The 27638-nt window shown below is 41.7% G+C and overlaps 1 long non-coding RNA gene across 2 annotated transcripts in view; it reads left to right on the forward strand.

Annotated features, from left to right (window-relative positions):
- The first annotated feature begins 1188 nt into the window (after window positions 1-1188).
- The window catches only part of LOC142871450 (uncharacterized), an 84586-nt gene continuing 58136 nt past the window's right edge, over window positions 1189-27638 (forward strand). The window contains exons 1-2 of one of the 2 annotated variants that reach the window (XR_012919705.1): window positions 1189-1313; window positions 9714-9791. This is a non-coding gene — a long non-coding RNA (uncharacterized LOC142871450). Of the gene's footprint in view, window positions 1314-9713; window positions 9792-12841; window positions 14399-27638 lie in introns of those variants that run through there. The other variant, XR_012919706.1, reaches the window with a different exon arrangement.

Below are 27638 nucleotides of genomic sequence, written 5' to 3' on the forward strand. Positions count from 1 at the left end.
TGAGGTAGGTGCTGGTTTAACCATCCACTTTTTAAGGATGAGGTAGCTGGGGCTTAGAGAGGCTAAGTAACTTGCTGTGGGCCAGCATGGAAGTAGCAGAGCCAGCATTTGAACTCAAGCCTTCTGACTCCATAGTTTACTTTCATCAACACCATGTCACACTGCTCACTGCCCAGCCTTCCTGGTAACCAGCAGAGGGAGGTAGGGAAGCAGACACAAGTAGGTAATCTGGAGTCTGTGTGACTGTGTGTGATTCCTATGTCTGTCCATCCCTGTGACCAGAGGCTCCTTCTAAACACCTAAGTCCCTCTGCTCACCAGCTGCATTGCCCTGGATTATTTACCTTCTCTGTGCCTCCATCACCTCATGGATTGAGTGTGAGGATGAAATGAGTTAACGTGGGTGAAGACCTTAGCACTGGGCATCACCCCTGGAGAGTACTCATTTGGGGTTAGCTATTATTGCTGTTATTGTTGTCATTTCCCAACATCACAATGCCTATCTGAGCCTTGTACTTTTCCCTGAGTAAACCAGGGCCTAGTTGTCCATTATGAAGATCACTCTGGCTACAACAGGTTTTCTGGGAACAAGGAGAGGAAAGAGGCAGTGCCTGAGCCTGGGAAACCAGATGCCCCCAGACAACTCCTGAACATAAGCTCTGGCTGTCCAGGGGGATGGCAGGCCAGCACTGATAGCACCTGGAGACCTCATGGGAAGTAGAGCCTGCATGCAGTCCTCTGCACGGAGGGAGGAAAGGCCACTGAGCCCAGATGGCTTGTTGCCAAGCAACCTACAGAGAGTGTCGGGGGTCATCCAGTGGACTATCTTGTTTGTTTCTCCACAGAGGAAGATGCTGCACAATGGTAACATAATGTGTTTGGGGACACAGACTTGGGACCATTGTGGTACAGATTTTGTAAACTTATCTTTTTTTAAGGATGGTTGACTAAAGACAACTCAAATGCTTAGTTGGAATTTACAAATAGAGACATATGCAGTTAGTCTCACTGTGCAATTCCTTTCTGAATATTCTTACCCTTAAATAGATTTTCCATCACATGACTTTTTGGCTACAAAATTTTCCTAGACTGCTACTGGTTTATTTTTTAACTTAGTATTATCAAAATTATCAAATGTATATAAAAGTAGAAGTATTAATATAATATTTTATTTTGTTTTTTAGAGATGGAGTCTCATTCCTCACTGTCTCCCAGGCTGGGGTACAGTGGCATGATCATAGTTCACTGTAGCCTCAAACTCCTGGCCTTAAGCGATCCTCCCACCTCAGCGTCCCAAGTAGCTGGGAACTACAGGTATGTGCTACCGTGCCCAGATAATTTTTTTATTTTATTTTTTGTAGAGATAGGGTCTCACTGTGTTGCCCAGCTGATCCTCCTGCCTCAGCCTCCCAAAGTGCTGGGATTATAGGTGTGAGCTACTGTGCCCGGCCAGGAATAGTATTAATATAATGAATCACCATTACCAATCACTGAGCTTCAGTGATTATCAACCTTATTGCCAATCTTGATTCATCCAGACTACCACACCCTTTTTTCTTGCAGTTTTTTTTCTTTTTATAGTTTTATTGAGGTATAACTTATAAATAATAAAATTCATCCATTATTAGTATACAGGTCAATGATTTTAGGTAAATTTACATATCTATGAAACCATTACAGATGTCTATTTTTAACACATTTTCAACACCACAAAAAGTTCACTGGTTCCACTTGTCAATACCTGCTTTCACCTCCAGCCCCAGGCAAACACCTATCTGCTTCTTGTCTCTACAAATATGCTTTACAAATTTTTATATGGACATAATTTTCATTTTTGAGTAAATATCTAGGACTGGAATTGACAGGCAATATGGTAAGTTTATGTTTAACTTTTTAAGAAATTTCCCAATTTTTTTTCCAAAATGGCTATACCACTTTACATTCCCATTAACAACGTATCAGTGTTAGTTTTTCCATGTCCTTACTGATTCTCCTTATTGTCTGGCTACCTTATTGTGGTTTTGATTTACATTTCCTTGATTTGTATTAGCCATTAATTATGTAGAGCATGTTTTCCTGTGCTGATTGCCCATTTATATATCTTCTTCGAAGAGTGTCTATTTAGATCGTTTGCCCATTTTTAAATTGGGTTATTATTGACTTGTAAGAGTTCTTCCTGTATTCTGGATACAAGTCTCTTATCAGATATGATTTCTAAAAACTTTCTCCCATTCTGCAGGTTGTCTATTTATTTTCTTGATGGTATCATTTGATGCACAAAAGTGTTTAATTTTGATGATGTCCAGTATTTTTTTTCTTGTGTTAGCTGTGCTTTGGATGTCACATCTAAAAACTGGTTACCTTATCCAAGGTCACAAAGATTTATGCTATGTTTTCTTCTATGAATTTTATAGTTTTAGCTCTTTCATTCAGGTATTTGCTTCATTTGGAGTTAATTTTTGTAATGGTATGAGGTAGGGTTCCTCATTTATTATTTTGCGTGTGAATATCCAGTTGTCCAATCTTTATTGAAAACTGTTGTTTACTCATTGAATTTTCTTGGTGCCGTTGTCAAAAAACAATTGACAGTAAATGTGACAGTTTATCAACTCTATTTTGTTGCCATGGATGTCTATCTTTATTAGTATATCACCACCTTGATTACTATAGCTTTGTAGGAAGTTTTAAAACCAGGAACTGTCCAACTTCATTATTATTCTTTTTCAAGATTGTTCAGCTATTTTGGCTCCTTGAATTTCCACACAAATTTTAGGATCAGCTTGTCAATTTCTACAAAGGAACTAGCTGGGATTTTAATAGGGATTGCACTGGATCTATAGATCAACTTGGGGAATATTGCTATTTTAGCAATATTAAATCTTCTGATCCATGAACATGAAGTGTCTTTCCATTTATTTAAGTCTTCTTTTAATTTCTTTCCAGGATATTTTGTAGTTTTAGTGTATACATTTTATATTCCTTTTGTGAAATTTATGCATAAGTATTTCATTCTTTTTGATGCTATTGAAAATGACATTATATTCTTAATTCTATTTTTTGAATGTTCAGTGCAAGTATATAAAAATATAATTGATTTTTGTATATTGACCTTGTATCCCACAACCTTATGGAACTTGTTTAATTCTAACAGTTTTTAAGTGGATTGTTTAAGGTTTTCTATATACAAATTATGGCATGTACAAATAGAGATAGTTTTATTTCCCACTTTCAAATTTGGATGCCTTTTATTTCTTTTTCTTGCCTAATTGCCCTGGGTAGAACCTCTGGTACAATGTTGAATAGAAGTGAAAATAGGCCGGGCGTGGTGGCTCATGCCTGTAATCCTAGCACTCTGGGAGGCCGAGGCGGGCGGATTGCTCGAGGTCAGGAGTTCGAAACCAGCCTGAGCAAGAGCGAGACCCCCGTCTCTACTATAAATAGAAAGAAATTAATTGGCCAACTAATATATATAGAAAAAATTAGCCGGGCATGGTGGCGCATGCCTGTAGTCCCAGCTACTCGGGAGGCTGAGGCAGCAGGATTGATTGAGCCCAGGAGTTTGAGGTTGCTGTGAGCTAGGCTGATGCCATGGCACTCACTCTAGCTGGGCAACAAAGTGAGACTCTGTCTCAAAAAAAAAAAAAAAAAAAAGAAGTGAAAATATAGGATAGCTTTGTTTTGCTAGTCATCTTAAGGAAAAAGCGTTTAGAGTTTTACCAGTAAGATATTAGCTGTTGGCTTTACCAGGCTTCTCACTCCACCATGCCAAAAGTCCCCTGCCCCACACAAGTGGTTATTCTTGGTCCTTGACATTACCATATGAATTGTAGGATCAGCTTGACAAATTCTGCAGAAAAGGCAACAAGCGTTGTGTTGAATCCGTAGATTAATTAGCTGAGTATTGTTATCTTAAAAATATTAAGTCTTCTGGTCCATAAATAGTGCATGTTCTAAGGTAGAAATCTACACAGTTTCTCAGGAATGGACCTCCAGAGAGTCTCCAACTCCTTGCACCATAAATTATACTCTAGTAAACATCCTCACAAATATGTATGTCTCCTTATGAACTCATGTGAGAAATTTTTTGGAAAATATAACCAGGACTAGAATGGCAGTACATATGGTGTGAATATATTTAACTTTGCCAAGCAGCGCTAAACTGTTCTGCGAAATGACTATGTCAGTGTACCCTCCTACTGGCAGTTCACGAAGGTTTTCATATTTCCAAAATCCATACCAATAACTGTCATTATCAAGCTTTTGAATTTTTGACACTCTGATGATATATGTGACATAATATCTTGTTTCAATTTTCATGTATTTGATAATCAATGAATTTGAGCATCCTCTTATATGTTTGATAGCCTTTTGAGTTTCTTGTCTATAACTCATGTGCTCATGACCTTTGCCTATTTTTTTTAGTGGGGTTTCTGTCATTTTCTCAATGATTTGGGGAGTTTGTTATATATTCTGGATCCTTGATATTCAGCTGGAAGCTTGTTAGAAATGCAGAATCCATGGCTCCGCTCCAGATCTACTGAACTAGAATTAGTGGTGTAACAAGATGCCCAAGGAATTCCTATGCCTATTCAAGTTTGAGAACCATTGTTCTAGATAGCAATCCCTTTTCAGTTTTAAACGCGGCAAATACTTTCTCTTATTCTATCAAAAGACAACATTTGGCCGGGCGCTGTGGCTCACGCCTGTAATCCTAGCTCTTGGGAGGCCGAGGCGGGCGGATCGCTCAAGGTCAGGAGTTCAAAACCAGCCTGAGCAAGAGCGAGACCCCGTCTCTACTATAAATAGAAAGAAATTAATTGGCCAACTGATATATATATAAAAAATTAGCCGGGCATGGTGGCACATGCCTGTAGTCCCAGCTACCCGGGAGGCTGAGGCAGAAGGATCACTCGAGCCCAGGAGTTTGAAGTTGCTGTGAGCTAGGCTGACGCCACGGCACTCACTCTAGCCTGGGCAACAAAGCGAGACTCTGTCTCAAAAAAAAAAAAAAAAAGACAACATTTATCTTGTTTAAAACAATATTTAATTTTGATATAAACAAATATAATTTTTATCTTAAAGTTTATGCTGAGTTCAAAACATTATTGTCTGTGCTTTTTCCTACTAACTCCATGGTTTAAACTTTTATACTTAGTTCTTTTATTTTTTAGTACTTTAATATTAACCTTTTATATTTAGTTATTTCATATTTTATATTTAGTTCTTTTATCCGTCTTGAGTCTATCTTTATCTGTGGTGCTAGGGAGGCCTCCAGTTGTATCTTTCACCATTTAGTGGTCACTTTTCCCAGCACCATTTTTGAGACAAGCCAACCAGTCCTCATTAATTTGTGGCATAAGTTATCTTATGATAAGTTCTCATATACTTTTGGGTATTTCTTTCTGAGCTTTCTATTCTGTCCCTTTAGTCCATTTGCCTGGTCTTGTGCCAATACCATACTGTTTTTGTTTTAACTCTGTGATATGCTTTATATTTGATAGGGCAAATGCCCCTGTGTATGCTTATTAAAATTGTCTTAGCTATTAATAGACTTCGACTTTTTTTCCTTATAAATTTTAACAAAAAGCTTAATAAAATTCTCAAACAGCTAAAAATCAGATCTTCATTGTGAGAATATTAAATGTTTAAATGATTGGAGTAGGGAGGGAATGACATGTTCATAATATGTTGTCGTATCCTAGAACACGGAGTCTCTCTCCACTTATCAGATCGTTTTTTATTTCCCTTATAGGGGACTGGATATTCTTGGTTAAGTTAGTTCTTTGATCCATTTTATTTTTGATGCTATGGTGAATAATGTGCTGTTATTGTCTTTATATTTTCTAGTTAATTATTGCTGTTATAAAGAAATAGCACCTTTTCTTGATCTTTAATCCAGCAATATTGTTGGGATAGTTTTAAAATATGTCCACATATTCTTCAATTCTCTTCCCTTCAAGAGGTAGGCCTCTTCCTCTCCTGGTGAGTGTGGATTTAGTGATTCACCTCTACTAAATAGAATATGGTGAAAGTGATGGTGTGGACTTCTGAACTAGGTCATAAAATATATTACAGTTTCCTCTTACTCTGTCCTGTGTCACTTGCTCTGGTTAGAGCAAAATGCCATATTGTGAGGACACTCAAGCAGCGTTACGGAGAGGGCCACATGGTGAGGAGCTGAGGCCTCTGCCAGTGGTCATGTGAGGGAACCATCTCGGAAGTGAAGCCTCCTCCCAGTCTAGTCCTCAGGCAACTGTAGTCCCACCAACAGCTTGACTGCAACTTCATGGAGGACCCTCAACCAGGATCACCCATTCAAGTTGCCAATGACCACATATTATACGATTCCATTCATATGAAACGTCCAGAATAGGCAAATTTATAGAGACAGAAAGTAGATTACCGGTTGCCCAGGGGTGGAGGCCAGGGGTAGATAGTAGTAGGTAAAGGATTTGGAGTATTTTTTTGAGGTGATAACAGTATTCTAAAGTTTACTCTGGTGATGGTTACACATATCTATAAGCACACTAAAATTCATTGAATCTCATACTTTAAAGGGATGAATTACATGGTATGTGGATTATATCTCAATAAAGCTATTTAGAAAGGCAGGCAGTCACCGGGACTGTTATATCAGTTCCTCTTCAGAAATGAACTCTGCACACTGAGATAAGGTAGCTTTCTCTAGCCCCTCAAAACATTCTAGAATTTTGTTATCCCCAACTCTAGACTAATAAGGCCAACTCTTTTTATATGTACATAATTGTACATATAAAAATTTTGTACATATATGTACATATATGTACATAAATGTACATATAAAAAGGATCACTCACAAGTGATTCTTCATAGGACAAATAGAGCAATTTTTGTCAATTATATAAAAACACACTAGGCTACACTTGTTAATAAATTGTGAAGAAAAATTTTTAAAAAGCTATAATTTCATATAAAACAAAAACTTTTAAAATGTAAATACAAGGGATAAAATCTAATACATATTCCCTTACTCTTCCTGCTTTGTGTATAACTGCTGATAGGAACTGCCTATACAGATCTTTCCCAAAACACCTAGAATCTAGTTTGGGAGTGGAGTCAACATCTGTATATCTTCAATGTTCACCAAAATTATGTAAGTGATTCCAAAGCTGAAAATGTGTTTCCCTATTAATTAGTAACAAGTGCCATTAAAAAATGTGTTGTTTTTTTTTAAAAAAAAAATAAACCAGATTCCTTCTGTGTTAAATTCCCCAAAGGACTTTAAAAATTTTTAAGCCAGGCTTACACATGCAAGCCTCTGTCTAAGAAGGCTGACTGCTCAGCTCTTGGTGCTAACCTGTGCATATATTTAAGATGTTTAAAGGAAATTATTTCAGAGTTACTGCATGGTGTGAGCTCATCAGTAAATAAGCACAACAAATCTGATTTTTCTCCTATAAGTAACTTCAACAGCTGTCTTTTCCCCCTTCCCCCTACCATGCTTTTTACCTCTTTACAAACTCAGACCTCCTCCAGAGCCAGGGTTTTCTCTTTCTCCCGTGCACCTCCCCCAGCACCTGTGAGGGATCCGAGCGGGTTGAGGGGTGACAGATGCAGAAATCACCCAGCAGAGAAGGCAGTGAGTGTGGCTGTTGTGATATCTGTACTCTAAAGCTCAGCCATTCTCAGCTCCTCACTTGGAATCTTTTCACTCTTCTTTTTAACACACAGTCGTGACAACCCCAGCTACCTGGTTTCCTAGCCAACACAAAACTAGAAGCAGCTAACTGGATGTTGGAGGTAAACCCCTGCCAGATGTGATGAATATCAAATAAAAGGGAAGGAGAAGCTAGAACACCCTGAACTTGAGGATCACAGCAGTAACTTAACACGGGTGCAAAGAAACTTACATCTCAATAGGCATTTGGGGGTTTTCTGTTCTGCAGAAACAGAATTCCTATCCTGACTCATGCTCCTTTAAAAGATCACACTATGCTCAAGACATTCCATTTCAAAGAGCAGGGATATAGACAAAATAAAATTATATACTTATATATGGATGAAAATTTTCATTCAGAAAGGTAAAAAAAATTTTTTTGCTGTATCCTGGATTAAAATAATTTTTTTTAAATATTGACACAGAGGAAAAACATTTGTTTCATAAGAATGAAACTTTTTAAACAGCCCACTCCTAGTTACTCTAAATTAATAAAGGTGAACCTGACATTGAAAACAGCTGCAGAGCACAGACTTATTTGTAAACATCAGTGATTCTCGCATAGTGATATTCAGCAAAATTCCAGAATCCCTTCCTTAAACAAATATTAAATAAATACCTACGATATGCCAGGTGCTGTTGTCGCCCAACCGGGTAGTACTGCCCGCTACACAGAGAAGAGCCAATATACTGAGACAGCTGGGGTTGCAATGGAGAAAGGGTTTAATTCTACAAATCACTAAGCAGGGAGACAGGAGGAATTCCTCAAATCCACCTCCCTGAGAATTTGGGAGACAAGGTTTTTAAAGATAGTTTGGTAGGCAAAGGATTAGGCAATTGAGTTTGCTAATTGGTTAGGTTCAGGACTAAATTATAGTGGTGTAGAAATCATCTTCTTGTGTGGAGTCAGTTCCTGGGTTGGGGTCACAATTCAAGTTGAGTCAATTTCTTGGTGTGGGCTGCCTGTCTGGGTGGGTCAGCCAATCCACTGGAATGTGGGACTGGGAAGATATCTCAGAAACTACCTTTAGGTTTGGGGGGGGGGGAAGGTGATGTTATCTGCAGAAAAAGTTAAGAATCTTTATGACTACCAGCTGTGTGACTCCAGAGTAGCAATTACAGAGAAGCAAACAAGGACACAGTGGCTGATTATTATCATTATTCTTAGCGAGGTGTTTGCCTTTGCAGAGTTTTAGACTCTTGCACCCCCGTATTGATTTGTAAAGCATCGTCGTTTATACTGCGTTAGGAGATATGAGGCAATAAAGGTAAATCAGATCTGGTAGCTGTTCTCCAAGAGCCTGGGCCTGGTGGCTGAGACACCTAGATTATGGATGCCTCCTTATATAGTCACCCCGCTGCCTTCCTCTAGTCCCAACTCTGCTCCCCAGGGCCTCACCCGTCCACCTCCCTCAGCTGCAGCCTGCCTGGCCCTGTGGGCCCTGACCAGGCTCCTGCGTGCCAGAAACCAACAGTCACCTCACACCTGCTTCTCTTGTCACAAGAGCAGATCCGGTAACTCAGAAAAGCTTGATCTAGAAACTTCCTGCTTTCCTTCACTACTGCTTAAACAGTGTGTTGCTATTACAGAAATTAAAAACAACTTAATTATCCAGTGGGAAAGTGAATCTGTGCCCCTTTCCAGTGTTCCCAGTCCCCACACGGCTCAGTTGTGCCCGCAACTGGAAGCCGGTTGCTAGGAGACCAGCAGCAAACTTCAAGAGCCGGTGGTTTCTGCCTTTGCTCTCTGAAGTTCTCTAGCAGATCCCAGCCCAGAAAAAGAAAAATGGAGGCACATATACCCTATTCCATAACTTCAGAGGAGACGTTGCGTGTGTTATTAGGGAAATAACAAAACTGTGTTTGAACATACAGTAAAACGGAGTCACAACTTTTAAATTTTTACGTGTAACTCTGCAGTCTGGTTTCTTTAGGATGTCAGCAGGATGTGCTGGCATAGAAACCCCTATGAGGCTATGAGGGCTTTTTTCCTTTTCTTTTCATGTTCCTTCCTGCAGAAATATGAAGGCGATGGATTGGATCACAGAAAGAAACCCAAAAGAAGCAAGAAATTTCTTCTATACTGAATTTGCAAGGTAAAGTCTTGACTCGGTTAGTCAAATAGCCTGGATCTCTTAGAAGATATGGGAATCCAGTTAAATGACGAAAGTCCTAAATTATTCACAAAGTAAATGCGCAGCATCAATAAGAGATTGTGAAATATCATGTGCCGCAGGCATGTCTAATTTGTTCTTCCAGGGGCAGGCAGCAAACAGGATGTTGAGAAATTGAGATTGGGGTCTCTAAGTCGACAGAAGCCCTTAGCATGGCACATTTGTAAACAGGAACCCTGCCAACATCCTGGGCTGGGGCTCCTGTGATCTTTTCAGCATTTCCTGAAGTTTTCTGTCTGGGACAGGCTGACCTCCGTATAATCCCAGGAGCTCTCCTCTATGCCTGAAATAGCTAGAAAGACTGGAAAGGCACAGTCCAGTCTTCAAAGACTAAAAAACTGACAATCTAGCCCTTTACATAAAACCTCTGCTTTAAGTCAATGCTGAAGATTGAGATTTATGTTTTCAGTTCTTCACTTTATTTATTTTTCTTTCATTTTTTTTTTACACACCCCAGAACAAACAAAAAAACCCCAATAAAGTCAAATGTTAAAATGTTATATTGCTAATGGCTAAATAAGGAAATAAAACAGCTGAGATTACCCATGGCTGAGTGGCAAAGCAGACACAGATAGTTAAGTGAGCAAAGTAATTGAGAATGCTGGTAAAAATAGCATAAACTGACCAAAGATTTCTTACGTAGGAAAGGAAGTGAAACCATAGTCTGGAAAATTGGGAGGTTGAGTAACTTTGATTTCAGAAGTCATCACAGGCCAGGCACAGTAGCTCACGGCTGTAATCCTAGCACTCTGGGAGGCCGAGGTGGGTGGATCGCTCAAGGTCAGGAGTTTGAGACCAGCCTGAGCAAGAGCAAGACACCGTCTCTACTAAAAATATATAGAAAATACTAGCTGGGCATGGTGGCACATGCCTGTAGTCCCAGTTACTCGGGAGGCTGAGGCAGAAGGATTGCTTGAGCCCAGGAGTTTGAGGTTGCTGTGCGAGCTAGGCTGACACCATGACACTCTAGCCTGGGCAACAGAGTGAGACTCTGTCTCAAAAAAAAAAAAAAAAAAAAAAGAAATCATCACAGACCAGACTTACTGTTAGACATAGGCTGGTATTAACTAAATGTCAAATATGCTGGGGCTAGATCTTGGTTTCTAAATATCATTCTCCAGTAAAAGGACCCAAGGCTGGCCGGGTATGGTGGCTGACGCCTGTAATCCTAGCATTCTGGGAGGCTGAGGCCGGAGGACTACTTGAGTTCAGGAGTTTGAGGAGTTTGTTCTCAACAGCCTGAGCAAGAGTGAGACCCCTTCTCTACTATACATAGAAAGAAATTAGCCAAACAACAAAAAATAGAAAAGAAATTAGCCAGGCACAGTGTGCCTGTAGTCCCAGCTTCCTGGGAGGCAAAGGCAGGAGGATGGATTTAGCCCAGGAGTTTGAGGTTACTGTGAGCTAGGCTGACACCTCAGCACTCTGGCCCCAGGCAAGAGAGTCATAGTTCTTCACTTTAAAATATTTTTTGTTAATATAATATTTATAAAACCAATTAAAAAGATTAATTTTAGCTTCCTTGTTTTCTGCTGATCGTTCAATGATATACATAGTAAATGTTAGACATTCAGTATGACTTTTATCCCTAGTAAAATCTAATTGATTTGCATATATTATATGTAGAGTTTTTCCCTTACTTTATTACTCATAAACTAACACCCTCATTTTGAATTCTCCATCCTAGAGAGGCATTATTTCTTTAATTTTTATCCAGATTACATGTTTCAGCCATTCTAGCATCAACTTTCAAAATCATTTCTAGTAAACTTTAAAACTATTTGTTTTCTGTAAATATTGTGCTGGTATTACCAAAGGCATCATTATACTGGGCTAAATATTGGACACACAATATGATTATTTCAAGCCTTCACACCTATTTCCTTGTCTTTGTTAAATATCCTGACTTTTGGCTGTTTATCCAGCCTTCCTTTGACAGTTTTAATCATGGCATGAGGGACTTTTGACATGCAAGTCTGCTCACTTTTGGTGTTTCCAGTTATTAAGAAACATAATGCATCCATTTCTCTGAAGATTTTCTACTTCTTTTCTCTTTTCAACTTCTTTCTTTTCAGAGCTCCAATGCTGCATTTTCTATTTATTTTTTTTTATAATTTCTTCTTAATTTTTATTTATTTTTCTTTTTAAAAAAAATTTTTAAGGGGTAGAGGTTGTGAGGCGGGGTGTTCAGTTGCCTTTTTTGTGTTTCTTGGGACAGAGTCTCCCTCTGCCGCCCTGGGTAGAGTGCAGTGGGGGGAGGTTATATGGGTGGTGGGAAGATTTCCCATCAGCCTCAGGAGAGGAAAACGAAGATTCTGGGAAGAAAACAATACAAACCATCAACAGAATTTCTCTTTCCTCTGAATGGCTTTCCAGGTTTACGCATAGCCATTGTCATTTGCTCAGTTCTCAGTGCTCCTTTTGCCTGCAGAGACCCCCTCTTCAACCTCCACCCCAGGTATCCAGAAAAGTCTTTGAAGGAAATTGAGCCCTGGGGCAGGAGGAGTCACCTGGTCAACGAATGGTTACTCGGGGAGCCCCACCCGAGAGCTCAGACCTTGGCAGGGCTTAGGGTCCTGCCCAAAGCAAACTAGGGGCTATCCCGCTCCAAGCCTCTCGCCTTCGGAATTTCTCCCGCACAGAAAGGGCCGTCCTCGCTGGGAGCAAGGCGAGACGCGGACAGCAGAGGGAGCCAGCAGCCTGCCGGTGGAGCACAGCAGCTGCGCGAGGGCCTGGCACTCCCTTGCAAGTTGGGACGCACAGAACGTAGAGACTGACTTATGTGAATGCCTCCCGAGGGATCAGAGACGGGGCCCACTGCGGTTTTCTTGCAGATTCATGATCCATGTCACCCTGACGTTCCAACCTAATAATCAGACGGAAATACAGCTTTCGTCTTTTACTCTTTTCAGAGACTCACAGTGTGGTATCAGAGGGACTTGACTTTCCTTTTGGATTCTTACGCCCTAGACAATTCTTCCTCTCGGCTGGAACTCGAATCGTTGCCCCTTCCCTCGGGCCCTCTGATAGGCTAATCTGCGGACCGGCAGGAAGGTGTCAGAGGGACTTTCTGAGAGCCCCCAGTGCGTTCATTGCTTGTTAGAAGCACCTTTTGGCAATGAAGCCAATCAACTGCTTAGCTGACTGCCTGATAATACCTGCTTTTCAAAAGGGTACTCACAAAGTGAGGTGTCCCCATCCTGTGTGCTAGAGTAATATCATTTGCAAAGAGGGGCTGGCTCCAATCAGAGCAACAACCAGCCCTGGGATGAAATGCCTCCTGAGCAAAACAGAGGGGAAAAAGTGGGGGAGGCAGAGCGATTGCTTCCACCGCCCACTGCCCTGGAAGCCCTGGGGCGGCCAGGCCAGGCCTTCTTATTCCTGCCCTTCTACCGAGGAGGCAGCAGGCTTTGCACCTCCTGCTCGTGCTCTGGGCAGATTTCTTAGGGCAGGTGCCGTGAGTTTCTTGAGATGGGCACCAATAGTTCTTCCATGCTCCCTCGCGCGTTCCTCACTGGGGCCATCTGGTTATTTTTCACGGCCCCGCTCGCTCCCTGCACTTACCACTCCAGGCACCACGGAGGTTTCGTCCTACAGAGCCTCGGAGGGATTCCCACCCTGCCAGCGCTTATCAAAGGAGCCAGAAGCGGGCTGGGAGGAGGAGCGTGAAGAGGGGCTGCGAGTAGGTGCAGGATCCAGGCGGATCCATGCGTGGCTGAGTGACAGTTCCCAAGAAGGCCTGTCTAAAACCGCGGGCCCGGTCTGGACAGTGGTGGCCACGCGGCCGGTCAGCATTGTTACCAGGGTCCTCCCTGTGGCCTGCAACTCGCATTTACGTCTAGCATGCTTTGTGCTAAGTCACAATGACGCTGTTAACCTACTCCACAGACTGCATCGGTCAGTAAGCTGTAAGATGAAATTTAACTGACATAAGTGCCAGGTCGTCTTCCCATCCCCTGTTTTGAATGGAGGAGTGCCCTAAAACACGGCAGGTGACAACATCTCAGGTGTGGGGATGGTCTCTGAGCTCACGTGGAAAGGACGCCAAAAATCACAGGGCAACCTCAGGCTGCATGATAAGGACGTTGAATCTGGAATTGGAGCAGTGGGAACCAGCGCCGGGACACTGCTCACTTCTGCCTGTCTGCCTTGGAAAGGAACCCAGACAAACGTGACCTGGATGGCGAGGCGACAGAGGCCCGGGCAGGTGGCAGCAGTGAGAAGCCCAAGGATGCTTGGGCTGGTGGAAAGACTGGTAGATAGAGTGGATAAGACAGCCAGCCACCTTTCAGGAGCAAAGAGCTGCCTCAGGAGAGAGGGAATGGAACGGGCCAACAGGTTCACGTTGGCCCAGGCACTGGGTGCAGCAGCACTGAGTTCTGTGCCAGCTGCGTGAGCTGGCAGTCTCCTTAACTCTTCTGAACCTCAGCGTCCTCAGCTGTAAATGGGTGCTGGTACAGCTGAGCTCCCAGAGTCACCCCAGGATAGGATGGCAGCCATGAGGTTCTGCGCAAAGCACCAGAAATGTGGTAAGTGCTTAATAAAGTTTACCTCTTGTTACTATTAGAAGTTAGAGGTAGGCAGATTTTGATTTGGTGTAAAACAACTTTCCAACACTTGGGAGCTGCCTCGCAACTGAGTACAATTTTCACAGGTTATGAATACTCGGGTGATCATAATATTTCAATGTTATGTTTTTGTGTATTTTGCAGCCCTAGCTAGATTGATTGCAAGTATTTCCCTGGAGGCAAACTCCAGGGACAGGGTAATGATTAGGGGCTCCCTGCCTTTTGAGAAAGGAAACTTTCTCAAAGTTTCTGCCCCTATGCAGACCCCTTCCCACCACGACACTGCAGAACAGCCAACCAAAGGGGAGGGGTAGAGAAGTCCCTGGGGAGGCTGTCCCTAACCCGGGGAAGTGGGTAACGTCACCCCCATGAGGTTCAGCCTTTGTCCAGCACAGGAGCTGGGGAAGCAGAGACTGTCTGGACGTGGCTGGAAATTGGGAGGCATTCACATGTGAGGATTTCCCTTCTGCCTCAGTGCAAGCATCTGTTTTAGAGGGTCACAGTGACACCGGGAGATGCTCATTGCGGCCTGCAGATTGGATCACGGTTGTGTCTTTTCCCGTTCCACTTCCTGCTGCTCCTTACAACCAGTTCCCTGGCGAGTTAAGGGTTTGGACCCAGCTGGCAGGGCGTGTGGCTGAGCACAAGGCTCACAGGAGGGAGATGTTGAGGGGATTAAGCTGACAGGTCTCCCGTACTGAGCTCACACCCAGTCTCAAGGCACAGAGGGCCAGCCTGCTTCCCAGTACCTCTAGGTGACAGGCAGAGGGTGTCATGGCGCTGCAAACTTGAATTCTGGTGCATCACTTCCCTAGCAACAGAAGTGCAGCTGTCATTGGTGCTGCAGAGGAGGAAGCTTAGGAACATTCCTTTGCTGCTTTGGCGGCTGATTCCTAGCTTTACACAGCGCTGGCTGGGCTTCCCCGACCACTGCCCACCAGCACCTCCTGTCTTTCTGCTAGCACTGAAATCACCTCTTCTGGAGGTCACAAGGGCTGCCCAAAATACATAGCAAACCTTACATTCTTACAGATGAGATGATGGCTCTTTCTTGGTCTTTGGCCTTGACTGGGCCAGGTGAGCCTGGAGGTCACAATGCATCCCACCCTCTTGGGACCAGCAAAAATCATCAGTCTCTCCTGATGGCAAACCACAGGCCAAACTGATGAGAAAAACAGAAGAGAACTATCACCTGATGGTTCTCAGACACACAGGCTAGAAGTGAGAGGAGTGAGGAGCAGCAAGGCCTCACTGTGCGGCACAGACATTCGAAAGGCCTGTCCTTGTCCCTAAGGCCGCCTGAGGGAGGGGGTGCTGCCCTCAGGTGAAATTAGTATTTGACGGTGTTTCTTATGGCTCCACATTGAAACTTCTGGTGTTCTGATCCTGATGGAGGATTTAGGAGTCTGTGAGAGAATGGGGCCGATAGCAGTGGGGACCAGAGGAGAAAGGTTGGCTGTGGTAGATTAGAAGTGGCATAAATTCTTTACAAGCCCCTGCCTGGGGGATGGGGTCTGTTTCTCCTTTCCTTGGCTCTGACTTGACAAAGTATAAGGAAGGGACATTCTGACATTTCTGGACACTTCTGGACCTAGCTTTTTTTTTTTTCTTTTTTCTTTTTAGACAGGGTCTCACTCTGTCCCCTAGCCTGGAGTGCAGTGCTACAATCATAGCTCACTGCAACCTCAGACTCCTGGGCTCAGGCAGGGTTAGCTTCAGCCTCCCAAATAGCTGAGACTACAGGAGTGTGCCACCATGCCTGGCTAATTTTTCTGTTTTTTATAGAGATGAGGGTCTCACTGTGTTGTTCAGGTTGGTCTCAAACTCCTGGCCTCAAGTGATCCTCTCAATTTGGCCTCCCAAAGTGCTGGGATTATAGGCATGAAGCACTGCAGCAGATCTAGACCTAGTTTTTAAGAAGACTAGCAACTTGCATTTTGGTCTTTTGGACCCCTGAGTACCATGTTGAAAGTTCAGCTACCCAGCTAGAAGGAGTGAATGGAGAGGCTTTGCGATTGTATGGAGAGGGAAAGGGGTCCAGCTGAGCTCAGCCTTCCATCATCCCCACCCAATGTGCCAAGAATGTAAGTGAAGCCATCTTGGACTCCCCAAACCAGCCCAGCTACCACCTGAATACCATTGAGTGACCCCTTGAATGCCACATGGAGCAGAAGAACCATCCAGCTGAGCCCTGCCTGAATTCCTGGCCTGTGAAATGGTATATAATAACATGGTGGTGGTTTTAAGCAACTGATTATGGAATAGTTTAAGTGGGCTTAGATAACTAGAACACTGGCTAGAGGAAGAGGGCTTAACCAGGAGCACTGACTCCCAGGTGCCCTTCTATGGCACCTCAGCAGGCAATCAGGCATTTGAGCTTTTGCTAGGGTTAACACTTAGGAGCTAGGCTTATTTTGTTCCTCTGTTGCTTAGCAAGCAGACTGCAAGGACCTTGGGTGCAGTTTTTCAACAGATGGGCTTAGAGGTATAAACTGGAAATCTCGTTTTTTGTCTTTAAACTGATAAAAACAGGAACCAACTTTGAAATCCATGACTCACTAAGACCTGCTCACAGATGATACAGAACTAGCAGCAGGGTATTCCAGCAACATCAATAATGAGATCTGATTAGACCAGAGTGTAAAATTAACATTGTTACAGTTTGTACTAAGAAGAGAAGAGTGTTATGTACAATATTTAGAAGTTGGTTTTGAAACAAAGATTTTAATTGGCTTCCACTTAGCAAATGCTTCTTGGTTAAAAAAGGAAAACTCAGGTATAGTATGGGGTGAGGCTGAGAATTAGCAGCCACTGAGTAAATGGCTGCTCAGAAGGTCCTTCTGCCCAGTTCTCATGAGAATGCCATTGTGGTCTGCATTCCTTACCCACTGAGGATTGACGAAGCATCCAGGAATCTCAAGCCCAACAACACCTTCGCCTATTACACCTTGCCTTAACATGCTGCTCCCTGGCTCAGAAGAGCTGACCAAAGCTGGGCTTTGGAAAGCTTAGGGGGCAGAGTTTCTCAAAGAGTGGTTCAGAAACCACCCGTGTCATAAACACTAGACTCTATGGCTCCAGCCTGGACCTATTAATACCAAATCTCAGCCTGGAGTCCAGAAATAGGAATTAAAACAACCTCTGCTGGTGGTGCTAATGTATTCTTAAGTCTGAGAGCTACTGGCTTGGGCTTCTCAGAGCCTCTTTTATCTTCAGATATAGCCTTAAGGTACACTTTCCTTAACCTAGTCCTCTGGCCTTAAATGTGTGCTTTCCTTAACCTGTTTCTTGTTCCCCTACCCCATTTATGACTCAGGGCCAATGATGCTCTGGGTCCCTTGGGCAAGGCTCCATGCAGGGGACCAACCAGTAGGTTGGGGCCAATAAGATTGAGAAAATACAGATTAAATATTGGCTCAAAATTGGAGGCCTATGTTTGAATCCCAGCTCTACCATCTACCAGCTGTTTTACTACAAACAAATTATTTGACCTCTGTAGGCCTCAGTTTCTTGGTCTGTAAAATGGGGGCATGAATAGCACCCACCCCACAGGGCTATTGTGAGAACTCAATGGGATAATGCATATTATCTGTATTATTAACTGTATCCTTGATACCTATTATATATGATTATATTGTAGTGAGGGAGGGACTGGAAATCATGACACATGAGCAAAAGTTGAGAGAATAGAGAATGTTGTCCGGCGGAAGAAATAACATTGGGAACACTTTGACATTTTCTAAGATATTGATGATTATTGGGAAGAGAAATTTATATTTGTATAATGTGAAGTGATAGTACTAGAAGTAGTTGTAAAAAAATACAGGGAAATGGATTTCCCTTGAATAATAGAAAGGACTTAGAAGTTGAAGGATACAATGTGCAGCCTCAGGAAGTAGTGAGCTCCCCATCACTGGATGTGCCCAAACACATGTGGCTGAACATGGGTGGGGCAGTGAAGAGATTGAATCCTGGGCTAGGAGGGAGAACTGCATAATTGTAAAGATTCCTTTCCATCTTGATTCTGTGAATCATGACTCCAAGTTTATTTAGAGAGTGCAAGAATCCACTAAAAAAAAAAGGTGAGGGGAGGGCATCTTTGCAAAGTGGCTCCTAGGCTGGTTCTTGACTTCAAGCTTGGGAGACCACACAATCACCATTGGTCAGCCACCTTGGAGACAAAATCTGTTCCCTATAACTTGCATCCGCTAGTCCCAATTTTGCCTCTAGGGCCACAAAGACCAAGACTGATTTCTCTTTCACTCCATGGTTTGCCAAATATTTACAGAAGGTGAGCAGTGACCCCATACCTGCTGCTTCCCCCCTCCCCTCCCCCCTCTCCCCTCCCCCACCCCCTCCCCCCTCTCCCCTCCCCCCCCCAGGTCTTGTCTTGAGTAGAATTGCTCGTTCCCAGTGCCTCTCAGTGAAGGCTTAGCTCCTGCTCCAACTGGTGTCTTTTATATTAAGCTGATTGCAATTATGGTGCGTGTTTTAATAGGCATAGCCTCATTAATTTGAAATGTACCTACATTGGGCTGAGTTTATCTTTGTACCAACTTTTAAAAAAAGAGTTTGCTAAGCATATTCATTGCCTTAATATTGCAGAGCAATATTTAAGCTTCTTATAAGAGTAATTATTTTCAAATACCCTTAAGCTCTTTAGAAAAATTACTAGGTCAGTTACAAATCCATCCTACCTCTTCACTAAGACTAAAGGACCACATCCAAGTAACTTTGATATCTTGTTTGCTGTTTGAATAAAACTCCCTTCTTAAATGTATTTCCTAAGTGTTTTCACTCCCAGGAACATAGGGTAGGTGAGGGTGAGTATGTGCCTGCTGGGAGTGAAGTTTGGGGAAGGAAATGTCTTCCTTGGTTTTGGTAATGGGACCCAGAGAATACCAGCTCAAATATGTGCTTACCAGGCAAATTACCTCGCTGTGTGCAGTTAGTGAGAGTACTTAAGGCAATAGGAAGTGGGGGTGTTGTTGCCACAGGGGAGAACCCATACCCTCCTGAGACATTTATACTTTTCTAAAGAGAGTTGGATTTTACTGGCAGATAGCCATTTTGTGATGCTTTTCTTAAATGCTGAATTACAGCAATGCATAGGAAAGGTGTGCGTGAGCTCATTAGAGATTCAGGGGTGCACTACCAAGATCTAAAAGATGTGTAAAGACATTGGCCCATTTAAAAGAACACAGTACTTTGGGGTAAGGAAAATGAATCGTAGATGCATCAGTAGAACAGATGATGAGATCCCTGAAGGAATACATTTGCCTAAGGATACAGAGCAAGGCACCAGGAGCTTAGGGCGTTTTGTCTTTGAGATCATTTGTGTTGAAGATGGGTCGTGAGAGATACAAATGGAAGGGTAAAATGAGCTGCATGTGCTTAAAGGCAGGGCTGTGCCTGGCAGAGGAGTTGATTAAGAGGCATAATGAGATGTGCTCATTTAAGTAATGGAAGGAAATTCGAGAGACGCCTGTTCACAGGACTGGAGGGGTATAATGAGAGGTGAATGAGAGAAGGGAAGGTGAAAGGCTCTCTTGGGTCTCAGGTGTGATGACTCACGTACACAAAAGCATGACAAAAGATGTTAGATTTGAAAGGATGGAGGGCCGGAAGGGCAGAATCTGACAAGGAATCCAGCCTGGGCGAGGGGGGATCCACGGAGAGGAGACACAGCGGGGGGACCAAGGCACTAGGAAAAAAAGCCCCAAGCCTATAATTACCTTCCCAGAAAAGCACATCCAGTGCCTTCAAGTCTTTGAGCTACAGCTTATATAAAAGATATAGAGGCTAAGCAGCCCTTTCCTTCTCTCCTCCTCTCTCTGGACTGGAGCAGGGAAAATGGGCAATTGTGCAGCGTGAACATTGAAATAAAGATTTCTTGACAACGTGGACCAGGTATGAGGGCAGGTCTCGGAATTTGCTTGTCTAGTAAATTTGAGGTTTGGTTTGATATGTTCTTGAAGATTGGAGTGAGTAGGCTAGGCTGAATTTGGAAGTCAGTGACTTGAATACTCTCAGCCTGGAACCAAATCTCCTGGTCTCTGTACCCCCACTCACACTGCTGTGGTCCCCGTGGCCCGGCCCAGGGGCTCTTCAACTGCCACCCCAGGGTCTGCTTTCTTCAGCAGCACTGGCCTCCACATTGTCAGCCCCCTGAGAGCACCAAGGTCACCCCTTGCTAACTTGGCAGCTAGTCTCATATAATTAATGGTGGTAACAGAGTTCCAGCCCCATCTAGGTAGGTAACACAGGAATTTAAAATAGTCAAGTGGCAGAAAGTTTCATGCAAAGGGGACTCTAAATCATCTTTTTAGTAAAAAGAAAAGTTATTTTTCATCTAACTGAACTCTCTAGCTACAATTTAAGCCAGTTTCCCCTGCAAGGTGCTCTGTGGCCAGTTAACCTGTCCAAATAATACTCAGGTATTTGGACATGCACCTTAGTTTCTATTTTTTAAAAAAAAACTAATGACTATCTTCCTGTTAACTCTATTCTTCTAAAGTCCTGCTTCTAAAGCATTGCTTGGGAACTTGTAGAATATTTAAATACTGAGTCTCTAGCCCACACCTGCTTAATACCAGATCGTGGGGGTGTAGCCAAGTGACCTGTGTTTTAACATTCTCCAGGTGATTCCTATGCAAGCTCAAGCTTGAGAGTCACTGTTCTAATATATATAGCAAAGGGTTAAAATCACCTGACTGGTATTAAGCAAAGTGGAGAGCACATTCTGACTCTTCCATCCCCCTCCGCTATTAATACATCAGGACTCTGTCCTGGAAAAACAGCAGAAGAGCATGTACATCTTGGAGATGCAGGATAATGGGAGACACGTTTATTATCTACAATTTGCCAGTCACTGCCTTTACACATATGGTTCCATTTAATCCTCAATGTATAAGGCTGTTACTAATCTTACCAGATGAGAAAACAACGCTCAGAGAGATTAGGTTAATTTGCCTAAGGACACAGATGCTAAGTAATGCATGGGATTTGAGCCCTAGTCTAAGTCAAATGTCTTTTTCATCCAAATATGATGATTCCTATGTAAGGGTCATTAGTGGCAAATTCATACATGCAAAAGGAATCCAACATTATTGTGCATAACTATTCTTTTGAAGTTGTACAGATCATACTGTGTGTGACCAAGATGTGCCATCTTGCACTTTGTTTTTTTAAATTTTAGCATATCATGGGGGTACAAATGTTTACATTATGTGTATTGGCTTTGCCCCACCCAAGTCAGAGCTTCAAGTGTATCTGTCCCCCAGATGGTTCGTACCACACCCATTAAATGTGTATATACCTATCCCCTACTCCCCATCCCATCTTCCCAACACCCAATGAATGTTATTACTATATGTGCACTTATGTGTTGATCAGTTAATACCAAATTGATGGTGAGCACATGTGGTGCTTGTTTTTCCATTCTTGTGATACTGCACTTAGTAGAATGGGTTCCAGCTCTATCCTTGTATAAAAGGTGCTAGATCACGATTGCTTTTTGTGACTGAGTAGTTCTCCATGGTATACATATACCACATTTTATTAATACACTTATGTATTGATGGGCATTTGGGTTGTTTCCATATCTTTGCAATTGTGAATTGTGCTTCTATAAACATTCTAGTGCAGATGTCTTTTTGTAGAATGTCTTTTGTTCTTTTGGGTAGATGTTCAGTAATGGGATTGCTACATCAAATGGTAGTTTTACTTGTAGCTCTTTGAGGTATCACCATATTACTTTCCACAGAGGTTGTACTAGTTTGCAGTCCCACCAGCAGTGTATGAAGGTTCTTATCTCTCTGCATCCAAGTCCACATTTATTGTTTTGGGGCTTTTTGATAAAGGCCATTCTCACTGGAGTTAAGTGATATCTCATTGCAGTTTTGATTTGCATTTCCCTGATGATTAGAGACATTGAGCATTTTTTGCATTTTTGTTAGCTATTAGTTTATGTTCTTTTGCAAAGTTTCTGTTCATGTCCTTGGCCCACTTTTTAATGGAGTTTGATTTTTTTCTTGCTGATTTTCCTGAGTTCTGTATAGATTCTAGTTATCAGCCTTTTATCGGATGTGTAACATGTGAATATTATCTCCCATTCTGTAGGTTTTGCTCTCATGATAGTTTCCTTGGCTGTGCAGAAGCTTCTTAATTTGATCAGGCCCCATTTATTTATTTTTGTTTTTGTTGTGATTGCCTTTGGGGTCGTCTTCATAAATTCTTTGCCTAGGTCAATGTCTATAAAAGTTTTTCCAACATTTTCTTCTAGAATTCTTAGGGTGTGAAACTATAAGTTTAAGTCTGTTATCCATTGGGAGTTGATTTTTGCAAGAGGTGAAAGGTATGGATCCTGTTTCAGTCTTCTACATGTGGCTATCCAATTTTCCTAGCACCATTTATTGACTAAGGATTCTTTTCCCCAGTGTGTCTTTTTGTCTGCTTTGTCAAAGATTAGATGGCTATATGAGGATGATTTTATATCTGGGTTCTCAGTTCTGTTCCATTGGCCTATGTGTCTGTTCTTGAGCCAGTAACATGCTGTTTTGGTTACTGTAGCCTTGTTGTATAGCTTGAAGTCTGGTAAATGGATGCCTCCCAATTTGTTCTTTTTACTTAAGATTGCTTTTGCTTTATGGAGTCTTTTCTGGTTTCATTCAAAGTGTAGAATTATTTTTTCTAGATCTGTGAAAAAATGGTGTTGATATTTTAATAGAGAGTGCATTGAATCTGTAGATCACTTTGGGTAGTATAGACATTTTTATTTTTATTTTGGCATATTATGGGGGTACAGATTTTAAGGTTTCAATAAATGCCCATTTCCCCCCCTCCCCCCAAAAGTCTGAGTCTCCATCATGACCATCCCCCAGATGGTGCACATCTCACTCATTATGTATGTATATACCCTCCCCCCTCCCACCTGCCCAATACCCTATTACTGTAGTACCTATGTGTCCACTTAGGTGCTACTCAGTTAATACCAGTTTGCTGGAGAATATATCTGGTGCTTGTTTTTCCATTCTTGGGATACTTCACTTAGTAGTATGGGTTCCAGCTCTAACCAGGAAAATATAAGATGTGCTATATCACCATTGTTTCTTAGAGCTGAATAGTACTCCATGGTATACATATACCACATTTTATTAATCCATTCTTGGATTGATGGGCACTTGGGCTGTTTCCACAGCCTTGCAATTGTGAATTGTGCTGCTATAAACAGTCGAGTGCAGGTGTCTTTTTTGTAGAGTGTCACTGGATCATTTGGGTAGATGCCCAGCAATGGGATTGCTGGATCAAATGGTAGATTCACTTGTATCGCTTTAAGGTATCTCCATATTGCTTTCCACAGAGGTTGAACTAGTTTGCAGTCCCACCAGCAGTGTAGGAGTGTTCCTCTCTCTCCGCAACCACGCCAGCATTTATTGTTTGGAGATTTTTTGATAAAGGCCATTCTCATTGGGGTTAAGTGATATCTCATTGTGGTTTTGATTTGCATTTCCCTGATGATTAGAGATGTTGAGCATTTCTTCATATGTTTGTTGGCCATTCTTCTGTCTTCTTTAGAAAAATTTCTGTTCAAGTCCTTTGCCCACTTTTTAATGGGGTTATTTGATTTTTTCTTCCTAATTTTCGTGAGTTCTAAGTATATTCTAGTTATCAGTCCCTTATCGGATGCATAGGATGCAAAAATTTTCTCCCATTCTGTAGGTTGTCTGTTTACTTTCATGACTATTTCTTTGGCTGTGCAGAAGCTTTGTAGTTTGATCATGTCCCATTTATTTATTTTTGTTGCTGCTGTGATTGCCTTTGGGGACTTCTTCATAAACTCTTTGCCCAGGCCGATGTCTAGGAGAGTGTTTCCAACTTTTTCCTCTAGATTAATAGTTTCATATCTTAGGTTTAAGTCTGTTATCCAGCGTGAGTTGGTTTTTGTGAGAGGTGAAAGGTGTGGGTCCTGTTTTAGCCTTCTACAGGTGGCTATCCAGTTTTCCCAGCACCATTTATTGAAGAGAGATTCTTTTCCCCAGCGTATGTTTTTGTCTGCTTTGTCAAAGATGAGATGGCTATATGAGGATGGTTTTATATCAGGATTCTCACATCTGTTCCACTGGTCAATATTTCTGTTTTTGTGCCAATACCATATTGTTTTAATTACTACAGCTTTGTAGTATAGTTTGATATCTGGCATATTAATGCCTCCGATTTTGTTTTTGTTGCCTAGAATTGCTCTTGATATTCGGGGTCTTCTTTGGTTCCATACGAAGCGTAAAATTATTTTTTCTATATCTGTGAAGAATGGTGATGGGATTTTAATAGGTATTGCATTGAATCTGTAGATCAGTTTGGGTAGTATAGACATTTTGATGATATTGAGTCTGCCGATCCACGAGCATGGTATGGATTTCCATCTGTTTACATCCTCTGCTATTTCCTTCCTCAGTGTTTCATAGTTCTCCCTGTAGAGGTCTTTTACCTCTTTGGTTAAATATATTCCTAGGTACTTTAATTTCTTTGTTGCTATTGTGAAGGGAATTGAGTCTTTGATTTGGTTCTCAATTAGATTGTTGTTGGCGTATATGAATCCCTCTGATTTCTGTGTATTGATTTTGTATCCTGAGACTTTACTAAATTCATTGATCAGTTCCAGGAGTTTCTTGGTTGAATCCTTGGGGTTTTCTAGATACAATATCATATCATCAGCAAACAGTGAAAGTTTGATCTCTTCTGCCCCTATTTGGATACCTTTGATTCCATTTTCCTGTCTGATTGCTGTAGCCAAGACTTCCAGCACTATGTTGAACAGAAGTGGAGATAGTGGGCAGCCTTGTCTGGTTCCAGTTCTAAGTGGGAATGATTTCAATCTTTCCCCATTCAGTATGATGTTGGCTATGGGTCTGTCATATATGGCTTGTATCATTTTTAGGTATGTCCCTTCTATGCCTATTTTCTTAAGTGTTCGTATCATGAAAGGGTGTTGAATTTTGTCAAAAGCTTTTTCTGCATCTATTGAAAGAATCATGTGGTCTTTGTTTTTGCTTCTGTTTATGTGGTGAATTGCATTTATAGATTAACGTATGTTGAACCATCCCTGCATCCCTGGGATGAAGCCCACTTGGTCGTGGTGGATTATTTTTTTGATAAGTGTCTGGATTCGGTTAGCTAAGATTTTGTTGAAAATTTTTGCATCTATATTCATTAGGGATATTGGTCTGTAGTTTTCTTTTTTTGTTGCATCCTTTCCTGGTTTTGGTATCAGAGTAATATTCGCTTCATAAAAGGTGTCGGGGAGGTTTCTGTTCTTCTCGATGTTGTGGAATAGTTTCTGCAAGATAGGTACTAGTTCTTTTTTGTAAGTATGGTAAAATTCAGGTGTGAAGCCATCTGGACCGGGACTTTTCTTTTTAGGGAGATTTTTAATTGCTGTTTCTATTTCAGCTGTTGAGATTGGTCTGTTCAGGGAATCTATTTCTTCCTGGTTGAGCCTAGGGAGGCTGTGTGTTTCTAGAAATTTGTCCATTTCCTCCACATTTTCCAGTTTGTGTGCATAAAGATTTTTGTAGTATTCATAAATTGTATCTTGTATCTCTTTGGGATCAGTTGTGATATCTCCTTTTTTATTCCTGATGGAGCTTATTAGAGATTTCTCTTTTCTGCTTTTCGTTAGCTTAGCCAATGGTGTGTCAATTTTGTTTATTTTTTCAAAGAACCAACTTTTTGTTTTATTAATCTCCTGAATAGCTTTCCTGTTTTCAATTTCGTTTAGTTCTGATTTGATCTTGTTGATTTCACTTCTTCTGCTGGGTTTGGGGTTGGTCTGTTCTTCTTTTTCCAGCTCTTTGAGTCGTTTCATTAGATTGTCTATTTGTGATCTTCTTGTCTTTTGGTTATAGGCATTTATGGAGATAAACTTTCCTCTCAGAACTGCTTTAGCTGTGTCCCAGAGGAGTTGATAACTTGTCTCTCCATTGTCGTTTTCTTCATAGAAGTTTTTTATTTCCCTCTTGATTTCTTCATTTACGAAGTAATCATTTAGTAGGAGGTTGTTTAATTTCCACGTTTTTGTGTAGAAATGTGAGTTTCTGTTAGGGTTGATTTCTAGTTTTATTCCACTGTGATCTGAGAAGGTACATGGTATGATTTCTATTTTTTTAAATTTCTTGAGATTTTCTTTGTGTCCTAGGATATGGTCAATCTTAGAGAATGTCCCGTGAGCTGATGAGAAGAATGTATATTCAGTGGATTTTGGGTAGAATGTTCTGTAGATGTCTGTCAGACCCAATTGTTCTAGAGTTTTGTTTAAGTCCATTATTTCTTTATTAATTTTCTGTTTGGAGGATCTGTCTCGTGCCGTCAGTGGGGTGTTGAAATCCCCGGCGATTATGGAGTTGCTATTAATCCATTTGCTTAGCTCCAGTAAGGTTTGCTTTATGAATCTGGGTGCACCTAAGTTGGGTGCATATATATTTAAAATTGTTATCTCTTCTTGTTGGACTGTGCCCTTCACCATTATATAATGACCCTCTTTGTCTTTTACTACTTTTGTTGGTTTAAAAACTAAATCGTCTGAAATTAGAACTGCCACACCAGCCTTCTTTTGGCTTCTATTTGCTTGGAATATTGATCTCCACCCTTTTATTTTTAGTCTATATGCATCCTTGCAGGTTAGATATGTTTCCTGAAGACAGCATATACTTGGCCTGTATTTTCTTATCCATTCAGCCAGCCTATGCCTCTTGAGTGGAGAGTTTAAGCCATTCACATTTATTGAGAGAACTGATAGGTAAGGTAGATTACTGATCATTCTGTTGGGTTGGATGTTGTTGCTATGATTTCTGTCTTGAGCCATTGTAATATCTGGCCTTTAATATCTTTGGGTTTTGGTTGTTTTTATATTCGTGGGTTATTATTATGATGTTCCGTGCATAACGCTGTTTTAAGTACTTCTTGTAGGGCTGGTCTTGTCTTGGTGAATTCTCTGAGCCTTTGCTTGTCTGAGAATGTTTTTATTTCTCCTTCATATACGAAGCTTAGTTTTGCAGGGAATAATATTCTAGGCTGGGCATTGTTTTGTTTCAAAAGAGTGAGAATGGGGCCCCAGTCTCTCCTTGCTTGTAAAGTCTCATTAGAGAAGTCTGATGTTATTCGAATTGGCTTTCCCTTGTATGTTAATGCTTCTTTTGTCTTACAG

This window comes from Microcebus murinus, chromosome 6 (assembly GCF_040939455.1).
Source record: "Microcebus murinus isolate Inina chromosome 6, M.murinus_Inina_mat1.0, whole genome shotgun sequence".
Classification (NCBI taxonomy): Eukaryota; Metazoa; Chordata; class Mammalia; order Primates; family Cheirogaleidae; genus Microcebus; species Microcebus murinus.